The sequence below is a fragment of the Castor canadensis genome, chromosome 16 (assembly GCF_047511655.1).
Source record: "Castor canadensis chromosome 16, mCasCan1.hap1v2, whole genome shotgun sequence".
NCBI lineage: Eukaryota > Metazoa > Chordata > Mammalia > Rodentia > Castoridae > Castor > Castor canadensis.
In genome coordinates this window covers 65,520,171-65,531,792 of record NC_133401.1, presented here as the reverse complement: position 1 = coordinate 65,531,792, position 11,622 = coordinate 65,520,171, and the positions used below count along the sequence as shown (strand labels likewise).

The following is an 11,622-nucleotide window of genomic DNA, read 5'->3' as shown; positions in this document are numbered from 1 at the left end:
GTGTTGAACTCTGTTGCTTTAAAGTTTCTGTATTAATTCCTCTGGAGTGGGGACATCAAATGCTTTCATGTTTTGGGTTTTCTATCTAACCCCGTACCTCCCATATGTGTTCTCCCCTTGTTATGTAACCCAAGTCCTACAACATTGCTGTATTTGCCCTAGATTTAAAGACCACATATGAGGGAGAACATACAATTTTTGGTCTTCTGAGTCTGGCTAACCTTGCTCAGAATGATGTTCTCCCATTCCATCCATTTACTTGCAAATGATAAGATTTCATTTTTCTTCATGGCTGAGTAAAATTTCATTGTATATAAATACCACATTTTCTTGATCCATTCATCAATAGTGGTGCATCTTGGTTGTTTCCATAACTTGGCTATTGTGAATAGCGCTACAATAAACATGGGTGTGCAGGTGCCTCTGGAATAACCTGTGTCGCATTCCTTTGGGTATATCCCCAAGAGTGGGATTCCTGGATCATATGGCAGATCTATGTTTAGATTTTTAAGAAACCTCCAAAAATTTTTTTAGAGTGGTTGTACCAGCTTGCATTCCCACCAGCAGTGTACAAGGGTTCCTTTTTCCCCACATCCTCGCCAACACCTGTTGTTGGTGGTGTTTTTGATGATGGCTATTCTGACAGGGGTGAGGTAGAATCTTAGTGTGGTTTTGATTTGCATTTCCTTTATGGCTAGAGATGGTGAGCATTTTTTCATGTGTTTTTTGGCCATATGAATTTCAGAACTAATACCAACTCTCCTTAACTGAGATGACTTTAAGGACTTGACCTTGCAGGAAATGACCTGGTCTGGAGAGCTCTGGAAGTGAGGGCTCAGCAGAGATCTGAAGGGTACATAGATGTTCTCTAAGTGAGAAAGGGTTGTGCAGAGGGTTGTAAGCTGAGTTCTGAGTGAACAGTGTGTGAATAGGAGGGTGAAATAGTAGATTAGTCAGGATTCCATCACTATATATAATACCTGTGATAACTTATCAGGAGGAAATGTTATTTTGGCTCATGACTTCAGAGTTTCCAGTCCATGGTTGGTTGGCTCCGTTGCTTTGGGGGCTGTGATGAGACAGAATATCATGGTGGGGAGTGTGTGATGGAGCAAAGTAAAACACCTCCTAGTGTCCAGGAGCAGAGAGAGACAGAAAGAGGCTTGGGTCCAATCTCTCCTTCAAGGGTATGTCCCAAGGACCTAACTTCCTTTTACTAAACCCCACCTCCTAAAGTTTCTACCACCTCCCAATAGTGCCATGGGCTGAGGACCAAGCCTTCTACATGTGGGCCTCTGAGGGACTTTCAGGATCCAAACTATAACAAACACAGTCCTAACAGTAGTGTAAAGACTGGTGTGAATAGTACAGTGAATGGTAGTGTGAGTAGCGTGTAAATAGTGTGTGAACACTGGTGTGAATAGTGTGTGAACACTAATGCGAGTAGTGTGTGAGAATAGTATTATGAACTGTGTGTGAAAAGACCCTGAGTCCTGTTTTATTTTGTTTTTTTCCTGAGTTCTATTGAAAGGTGGGAAGGTCAGAGGAACTGCATACTAAGTAGGGTAAGGCAGCTGGAGAGGAGAACTAGGGCCCAGGTCTTGGGGCCGTGTGGGCAACCAGGACACTCACACCTGTGCTGTTTGCCTTGTCTAGGTGTCCATGGGAAACAGACCTTTGGTGGAAGAGATTTTCCCAGATATTTGAGGACTATCCAGGACCACCCTCACCTCCTTGGAGGGCCCTCCACTGGGACAAGAACCCTTATAGGGTATGGTTGGCCTGTTTTTCTCTAGGCCACTTTGTAAAATGCCAAGTGCTCTTGGGAGGCAGAGCCTTGGTCCTCTCATGGCTGAGTGGCTTCTGTGGGGAGAAGGGGACCAGGGGAGAGAAGGGGCCAGAAGGGTTGAGTGTGACAAACAGCCACTCAGGCTACAGCCAAATCCCACCTTCCAAAGGTTCTACTGTGAGGTTGGAAGTGTGGCTCAAGCCATAGCATGCCTGCCTAGAAAACACAAAGGTCTGAATCTGAAACATAATACCACACAAACACAAAAAAGAATAAAAGAAAGAAAAAGAAAAAATAAGTTGTTAGTACATGGACCTTTGGGGGACATTCATGATCCAACTGGGAGGTTAGCTTGAGGGAACTTTCTGGGATCATGAGGATGTTCTGTGTCTTGTTGGGAGTCAAACACATTTCTCGTCATTTTTAAAAGTGTACACTTAACCTCCATTTATTATATATTAAATAGTATTAGAGAAAAGCAAAATGATGAGCACCATTAATGTGTCACTGTGACTGTTCTTACCAATCAATGCATGCTCCTATGGCTGAATATTGAACAGAGGTGAAGACAGAGCTCATCAGTGAGTACACCCATTGGGGTTGACTCATGACTGCTTGACATTCATTTTGGAGTAATTTTCACCCCACCTCTTGCTAAAAAGTACAGAAAGTGTGTTTCATGTATGCAACATAAACATTCAATATTTTAGGCACTCAATATTTTATCAGAGTCCTCTTCATTTTGTTATCACTGTATACTCTCCCTTAAAAGCAGAACATTATTTGACAATGTTTATAGAATTGATAAGGAGAGATTGTTAAAAGAAATGATCACCCCCCCCCAAGTTTCTGAAATAAGTGGGTTTAGAGCCTCTTATGGACCATTTCTAACACAATCCTTCACTGTAAACACAAGTACATCCAGTATATTTTTAAATTTCAAACATAAAGAGAAGTCGATACAATTTTACAGACACCATTTACCACCTCCTGGATTCTATCACTGACATAGTTAAAAACTGTTAGTACAGGCCTGAATAGCTAAAACCTGAACATAACATAAAATGTCCATGGTAGATAAAACTATCTGCAATAAGAAGGACAAATCTAACAAAATGGAGAAGACACAAAAATACAGATTATGGTCTTATTATGTAAAGTTAGTCACAGGCGAATCTCTTCTGTAAGGATGTGTAAATGCATGGTAAAACTAAAGAAAAGCAAAGAAAGGTCTATCTAAAAAGGCATGATAGCAGCTGTGCTTAAAAGAAAGTACTGGGTGGAGGTGTGGCTCAAGTGTGTCGGGGCTGTCTAACAAATGTGAAGCCTTGAGTTCAAACCCCAAGTACTGCCAAAAAATTAAAAAGAAGAAGGAAATACTGAGTGTTTGTAAGTGTCTCCTTCTCAACTTGGGTGGATGGCTACTGGTCTTCTCTTTATAATCACGTGTTATATTGGACTCTTATGCTCTAATTGACTTTCTGCATATATTTGACATTTTAAATTCATAAATGAGCATTTATGAATCAATGCTGGATTTATTTCTATACTACGTGTTTTTAATTGCATACACTGTGAATGCATAATTTTCAGAGTAAACAACAAAGATTATCCCTTTTAAGAATTATGCATATATGCTTTTTCAAAATGAAAATTCACATTTGAACACCTCAATAGGAAATGACCAATGTAGCTGCTATGTTTCGTGTTAGAATTTTTATCACTGTGATAAAATACTTGGCATAAACAACGTCAGGGAAGGATTTTTTTGGTTCATGGTATCAGAGGCTTCAGTCCATAGCTCTTGGCTCCTTTGATTCTGGGTCTGTGGTGAGGCAGAGCATGTGGCAGAGGCTGTTCACCTCAGACAAGAAGCAGAGACAGAGAGGGGCCCAGGACAAGGGGCAGCCCCAGTGACCCACCCCCAGTGACCTAGTTTCTATACGAGTCCTACCTCCTAAACGTCCTACCACCTCCCAAAAATAGCTCCACCAGATAGAAAACAAGCCTTCAATACTTGAGCCTTTTGGAGAGGGACACATAACATACAAACCATGACATACTTGGATCTGGAATGTCTTCCAAAGGCCCCTGTGTTAAAGACCTGGTCCCCAGCTTCAGGTGCTATTGGAAGGTGGTAGAAATTTGAAGGGATAGCGCCTAGCCAGAGGTCTTCCCCATCATTGGGGTTGTGTGCTGAAAGAGAATGAAGGACCTTCATCTCTTTCTCTCATATTCCAGCCATGATTTGAGCAGCTTCTTCCACCACAAGCTCCCTACCATGTTGTGCTGCCTTGCCACAGGCCCAAAAGCAATGGGGACTGTTAGACATAGACAAGAACCTCCAAAACTGTGAGGCCTAAAAATAAACCTTTTCTCTTATAAGCTAATTATCCAACATATTTATTACAATGATAGAAAGCTAACATGGTACTTACAGGCAATCAACATCAAGATATATTGTAAGAACTTTTGTAAATGTCACAGTGCACCCCCAATACAACAATAGTATGTAAGAAAAAAATAGAAAATATCTAAATGATGAAGAAATATATAGTACATTTAATTTTCCAAGCAACTAAAATTATATATAAAAATAAGATAACATTTTATTATAACCAATTTTACAAACCTTAAATTTACATGTTCAAACAAAAATTGCTCTATTAAATAAAAGGATTTAAAGAAAACATAGAGTGGGTGGGAGCACGAGGCACATATTGTCAGCAAGCTCTCACGGAGACATAAATTGTAAAACCTTTCAGGAAGAAAATTCAGCAGTGTACTCAAATGTGTGAGAGTTCTACCAATCCTTGATTCAGAAATTCAAGCCCAAACAGTTTAAGAAAATAATCTTCAAAGATATAGGTGCAAGGATATTAATGGTGCAAAAACGAATGTTAATATAAATAACGAGCAAACAGGGTTTAGTAAAATGTATTGAATGAGCTTTAGTGAATTGCTTTTAAAGCATTAAATGCAGTGAATACACTGAAGCTCTTAGAAACACTACTGATAGAGTATTAACTAGCAAATTCCAGTGTCTAAGACATATTTTTCAATGGGGGAAAAACAGGATAGGTGACAAATGCTATCTGCAATATACTATTATGTTAAAATGAGAGTGACAGTAATTGACTGTGATTAATGTAGAGCTGTTACAAGGAGTGAATCAAAATGTATCACTAATTTTCTGCGTAATGGCACCATTTCTTTTACCTCTTTGGTCTTGCTGTCTAATTATATTTGTGACTTCTTGTTTGCTCCCTGGCTTACAAAAACCTACTCAATCAGCGGGCGCCAGTGGCTCACGCCTTCAGGAGGATCACGGTTCCAAGCCAACCCGGGCAAATGGTTCACGAGACCCTATCTGGAAAAAACCCACGACAAAAAAAAGGGCTGATGGAGTGGCTCAAAGTGTAGGCACTGAGCTCAAACCCCAGTGCCGCAAAAACAAACAAACAAACAAACAAAAACCCTCCTTGATCTAGAGCAATGGTGTTAGGTTTTTGGTTTTGGTTTTTCTTTTTCCCGGTACCAGGGCTTGAACTCCTGGCCTTTACCTTGAGCCACTCCACCAGCCCACTTTTTTGTGATAGGGTTTTTCGAGATAGGGTCTCGCGAACTATTTGCCCAAGCTGGCTTCGAACTGTGATCCTACTGATTTCTGCCTCCTGAGTAGCTAGGATTACAGGCGTGAGCCACCGGCGCCCGGCTTAATGGTATTTGTTTTTGTCCATTAACTTATTTCAAACGGATTTCCATGGTGCATGGCTGCACCTAGTAGGTGCTCAACAGTCCTTTGCTGATAATTGCAGGGGACGTGAGTCTACCATGGTTCACCATATGCTGGCATCACCGTCAGTCAAACAAGTGCACAGCGATGACACTGGCCCCCACCAACCTACCTTTACTGCCTGGAACTCAGGGCTCCACAGCTGAGGGGACAGGGGTGTACTCAGAGGCACTTCAGTAGCCTCCAAACGCTGGAAACTACACGTCCCAGAAGGCTTTGGTCTGCTCGTGGACTACATTTCCCAGGGGAAGTAGCGGCCGCGCGACCCCCGCCGGACCCCAGTCCCGCGCATCGTGCCCGTCGTGTACCTTCAAGGTGATGAGCATCTGGCCGGAGCGCGGGTATAGAGCCGAGGTTGCGCGGGCGGAGGCCGGGCCCAGGGGGCACCCGAGCCCGGGGAGGTGAGGGACGGGGATTGCGGGAGGCGGATCAGGGCCTCGGGAGGATGCGGGGACCCTGCCCGAGACTCGCTTAGAGACCAGCCTGTCGCCTTCACAGCCAGCCGTCCGCGACGCCGCCTGGACGTGTGCGGTCGGCGCTCGGTCCCGGTTCGCCCCAGCGCAGCCTCCCGCCTCCTGAGCTCCGTCCCGGCGCGTTCCCTGCCCGCGCTGCCGGCTTGGAGCGGCCGCGGCCGCGGTCACGCGTGGGAAACGCGGTCCTCCCCGGGGAGCCAGGCGCCCGCCCCCCACGCCAGAGCCGGGACCAGAACCAGAACCAGGTCGTCCTTTTCTGGGCCGGTCCCCGCCGGGCATGGGGAAGCGCTCAGAAGTGATGGGGAGGTGAGCGTGGGAGTGCGGGCTTGCAGTCGGGAAACGCGGTGTATTTAAGGGATTGCAAGGAATTCATCCTGGCTGAAGCTCAGGGGATGTACAGGAAAAGAGACCAGAAGGGAAATGAGATTGAAGACTCTGTAAGGGTCACATCGTAAGTGCTTCGGTGCAGTTCCAAGAGAGTTGAACTGTTCAGGGGATGACTGGAAGTATTTGAGAATTTAAATAAAGCATTATGTAATCCCTGATAGTTGACAAAAGCAAACTTCCTTTTGGTGGTAGGATCTTATTGCATTTATTGATTTCTTGTGGAGGTGGTGGTGGTGGTAGAGAGTGCTTCATTCATGCTGTGCAAATGTAGTTGAAGAGGAGATCTTTCTCAGTAACTGCTTTGGAATCTGTTTGAAAATATCATACTACCAACATTTTCTTAAGATTAGAGAATGGGTATGGCAATATCACATTGAAAACAAAGTAGTTGTAAGGAAATATCATTAAGAGTTGAGAAATGGTGGAATAGAACAGATTTTTGAAAACCATTTTTATTGAGCTGGGTGTGATGACACACACCTGAAATGTACCACTCAGGAAGCTGAGGCAGGAGGATCTCAAGTTCAAGGCCAGCCTGGGCTGCATAGTGAGACCCTGTATCAAAAAATGGTAACAATTATGCCTTCTATTTAGCCCTTTACATTTCAGACTGCATGTACATTTTTTATCATCACAAATAACACTAAGAGGTCATCCAGAGAAACGCTGTTAATCCCATTTTACAAATGTGAAGACAAATGTAAACTGAGTGACTTAACACCACTAAGTAAGTGGTAACACTTGCATAAAACCCAGGCCAGTTGATATGGTTACTCTTTCACTGTGCCATCACTGCCTCCAGGAAAAGGGAACGTGAAGATAAGACTTAATGCCAACCTTTAAGAGCTTAGTATGTTAGTGTATTTTTCTGGCATAGTCTGTAGACAGTTCCTATTGCTGTGGAACATGTAAGGGCTCACTCTTTCACCCCAAAGTTGCAATGAAGACAACATTTTGTGGCTTTTAAGTGGTTGGTAGTAGTTTTCTGTAATGTAGCTCTCCCTGTTGAATTAAAAGCAAAAAAGCACAAGCATCTGTTCTTTTGAAATGGCCTTCCTGAGTTCCTTTAATCCTCTAGCTTTTAATGTCTTCCTTTAAATTTGGAGACTTGCCTATTACTAAGGCTTTGCTCCTTTCAGGCTCACCTCTCTTTTTTTTTTTTTTTTTTTAATGGTGGTACTGGTATTTGAATTAGGACCCCATACTTGTAGGTGCTCTACCACTTGAGCAATCCCCCCAGCCCCTCTGGCTTACCTCTTGAGCTACAGGTTTTTTTAATTTGGCAGGTGGTACATGCTTTTTACTGAATTAAAAGTATATCTTTATAAAAGAAGTTTATAAAACAGCATCTCACATTTTAATGGAATTTGGTTGAAATGTTTTAGTTAAATAGCCAGCTGTGGCTAAACTTAGCACTTTCAGAAAAATGTTTTCCCTAAGTTGTGAAATACAATGCTCATATAGAAAAGTCAATAAAAACACAAATATGTAAGTCCATGAACTAATTATAAAGAAACACCTTCATCAGCACTGCCTAGGTCAAGAAATAAATATTACCAATAATGCCAGGAACCCTTCTCATATTTCCAACCTTTTCTGTCCTGGAGAAAACACTCTTCTTAGTTATGGCAGGCACAGACTCATTTTTCTTTTAATTATGTGAACAGTGGAAGATACTTTACATGTTCTACACCCATCCTGTAAATAATGCTTATTTTATGGTTTTGCTGTCTGCTGACCCAGAAAGTAAATTTAAATTCAGTCCTGTTAAGTGTATTTAATGAGGTTTTTTTTCTTTGTTCAGTTGGGACCACCACAACCTCCAGGGTACCTCTTTATACTTTGGCTGTACTGGAGTTTGAACTCAGGACCTCATACTTGCTAGGCAGACGCTGTCCCACTTGAGCCACTCTGCCAGCCCACCTCTTCATATTTGATGTGTCTCATGCTACAGTTGAAACTGGATACTTAATTCAGGTTGCCAGAGTTTGTTAGGCAATCTAGATTTGTAAGTGTCTTAATTCAGCTTAAATGTGAAACTAAGTGTTTGCAAAATGAATAATTAGCTTTCAGGTACAAAGAAAGCTATATAATTATGTTCTAAAAGTCTACTTAAATCAGTGAAATCTTAGGCCTTGGTTTTCTTAGAAACAGTATTTTCCAACCTGTGATAAATAGAAAAAATGATGTAATGAAACTCTAGGTACTTACTTATCCTCCATCTTCAGCATTCTGCTTTTTTCTCGGGGGTGGGAGGGGTGCAGTTATTGGGGGTGTAACTGCTGTTTGCAGCTTCGAGCTTGCAAGGGAAATGCTCTACCTCTTGAGCCACACATCCAGTGCATTTTGCTCTGGTTATTTTGGAGATGGAGTCTGTGATCCTCCCTGATGTGATCCTCCCTGATGTCAGCCTCCCAAGTGTCTAGGATTACACATGTGAGCCACTGGTGTCCCGCATTTTGCTTCATCTCACTCTCCCTCTCTACACACACTTCCTCCCGCCCTGAGTATTTTAAAGCACCTCTCACTTTACCTATACATTTAACCCTAACTTCAAAGCTAGGCAAAAAGTAGCAATAATTCCATCATATTTAATACCCATTTTATTTCTTGTGTTTCTAGTTGTCTCAAAAAAATCATTTTACCATAGCCCTCATTTTACCATAGTCCTTTGGAATAAAGTTCCACGTTGTATGCACACATTGTATTTGGTTGTTATAACTCTTTAAGTCTCTTAAAATAGCTATTTTAAATTTTGCTTGGACTCAGTGCAATCCGCACAAACTAGTGTGACTGTTCATGTAAGGAAGTACAGTGTTCTTGTATGATATGGAGGAATGTGTAGACCAAATCTCATCAAAAGTAGAGTTGTTCCCTCACCTGGGGAATAAGACATCCTCATTCCTGCCATCAGTTGTACTTCTCATGTTGTAGATTGTGCATGGGGGGTTGTGTGTTTATGAACTAGCCCATTGACTCAACCCAAGCCTGATCAATAAGATGAAAAGCTAGTTTCTTTCCTCTTTAAGTAACTTTTGTGTTCTTCAAACATATGCTTTTGGTCCTCTTTGTTCTTAAAGAAATGCTTTAAGTAATATAAAAAGGTTTGTGCACATTTTTTAAAAGATGCACTACCTAAATTTATGCTACATTTTAGAGATGATATGTGATAGTTTTTGTTCATGGTGTTGGGGATTGAACCCAGGGCCTTGGACCTGCTAAACAAGTGCTTTACCAGTGAGTTACATCCCTAGTTCTTGATGCATTCTTTAGAAAATCACTTCAAATTGCCGGTAAAGTTTTGTACATATTTCTAGTATTTTTACATGCTACTTCCTAAGTAACTAACTATATCATATGTTCTATAGAAGTAATAGTTTTTGAATTTCTGTATTGTGGTCTTTCATTGACTGTTTGGCTTATATGTAGTGTCTTCCCTTGGAGAGGATATGTTTTCATGGTAGAGGAACATTGGCTGGCTTAAAGATTCGTTTGTGCCAGGCCACTTCCCATAATAATGAATTAGATGTTTGCTTGTAAGCTTAGCAGATATTTCATGTGCATATATATTGGAAAACTTGACAAAACATTGTCTGAATTTATTTTTAGGCTTCCTGGTAACACAAGAAATGGCTTCATAACATTTGACAGCAGAATTCATTTCTACAGTCTTCAAGAAGGTCTCTCCCAAGCACAGATGCTGATAGTTTCAGACATTAAAGGTATGTGTTTTACACTTACATTTATTAAACTGCTTCAGGAATTTTCCATGATTTTTCATGACCATTTGACAAGTCAGCAGTATATGGTATGTGCTTATTCTGTAAAGGAAAGTCTTGACTATAAAGTTATTAGATTGTTGGAGTTGTGAGATTCCTTCAGTCCAATCTCTCTCTTTAGAAATGAGGAAACGAAACAAGTTAATCCTAAGTTTATTAAATTTAGCCTTCTTTTTCCTTCTCTTTCATTTAAGAAGTGTGTTGAGGGCTGGGAATGTAGAGCACTTGCCGAGCACGTACAACACTCTGTTCAGCCCGGCACCAGTGGTTCTTACCTTTAATCCTAGCTACTTGGGAGGCTGTCCCAGGCAAATAGTTTGCCAGACCACATCTCAACCTATAGTTGGGCTCAGTGGCACACACCTGTCATCTCAGTGACAGTGGGAACCCTAAATAGGATGATAGCAGTCCAGACCAGCCTGGGCAAAGATCCATACCCTATCTCCAAAGGAACCAGTGCCAGAAGACCTGGAGGCATTTCTCAGGTGGTAGAGGATCTGCCTCACAAGTACAAAGCCTTGAGTTCAGAATGTGGGTATGGCATGAGGAGTACAGCACTTGGCTGGCAAGCATTAGGCCCTAAGTTCAAACCCTGGTGCCACAAAAAAAAAAACAAAAATACCTCTGATTTCAATCCCAGTGGCACAAAAGCAAAGCCAACAGCATAAGCTTTTGAGGACATGGACACCCTAAAGTTGTATAGCAAGCTTAAAAATAAACCTAATGTAAATTTTTTTCCTCACATTCTTCAATTGATTTTTGACAGCATTGTCAAGACCATTCATGGGGGGAATGATGGTCTTTTCAAGAATGATTGTGGATAGCCAAGTTATGGAAACAGCCAAGATGCCCCAGCACTGACGAATGGATTAAGAAAATGTGGTATCTATACACAATGGAATTTTATGCAGCCATGAAGAAGAACGAAATGTTATCATTCGCTGGTAAATGGATGGAATTGGAGAACATCATTCTGAGTGAGGTTAGCCTGGCTCAAAAAACCAAAAATCGTATGTTCTCCCTCATATGTGGACATTAGATCAAGGGCAAACACAACAAGGGGATTGGACTATGAGCACATGATAAAAGCGAGAGCACACAAGGGAGGGGTGAGGATAGGTAAGACACCTAAAAAACTAGCTAGCATTTGTTGCCCTTAATGCAGAGAAACTAAAGCAGATACCTTAAAGCAACTGAGGCCAATAGGAAAAGGGGACCAGGAACTAGAGAAAAGGTTAGATCAAAAAGAATTAACCTAGAAGGTAACACTCACGCACAGGAAATCAATGTGAGTCAATGCCCTGTATAGCTATCCTTATCTCAACCAGCAAAACCCCTTGTTCCTTCCTATTATTGCTTATACTCTCTCTACAACAAAATTAGAGATAAGGGCAAAAT

General features: G+C 41.7%; 1 long non-coding RNA gene across 3 annotated transcripts; it reads left to right on the top strand.

Moving 5' to 3' along the window:
• Window positions 1-5,820: 5,820 nt before the first annotated feature.
• LOC109674015 (uncharacterized) lies at window positions 5,821-11,188 on the top strand. 3 transcript variants are annotated; one of them, XR_012442555.1, is made up of 3 exons: window positions 5,821-5,900; window positions 10,055-10,167; window positions 10,991-11,188. It is a non-coding gene; the product is annotated as an uncharacterized lncRNA (long non-coding RNA). The 3 variants fall into 3 exon arrangements; XR_012442556.1 differs by having other exon boundaries at window positions 5,834-5,926; XR_012442554.1 differs by lacking the exon at window positions 5,821-5,900 and adding an exon at window positions 5,980-6,364.
• Window positions 11,189-11,622: the final 434 nt, after the last annotated feature.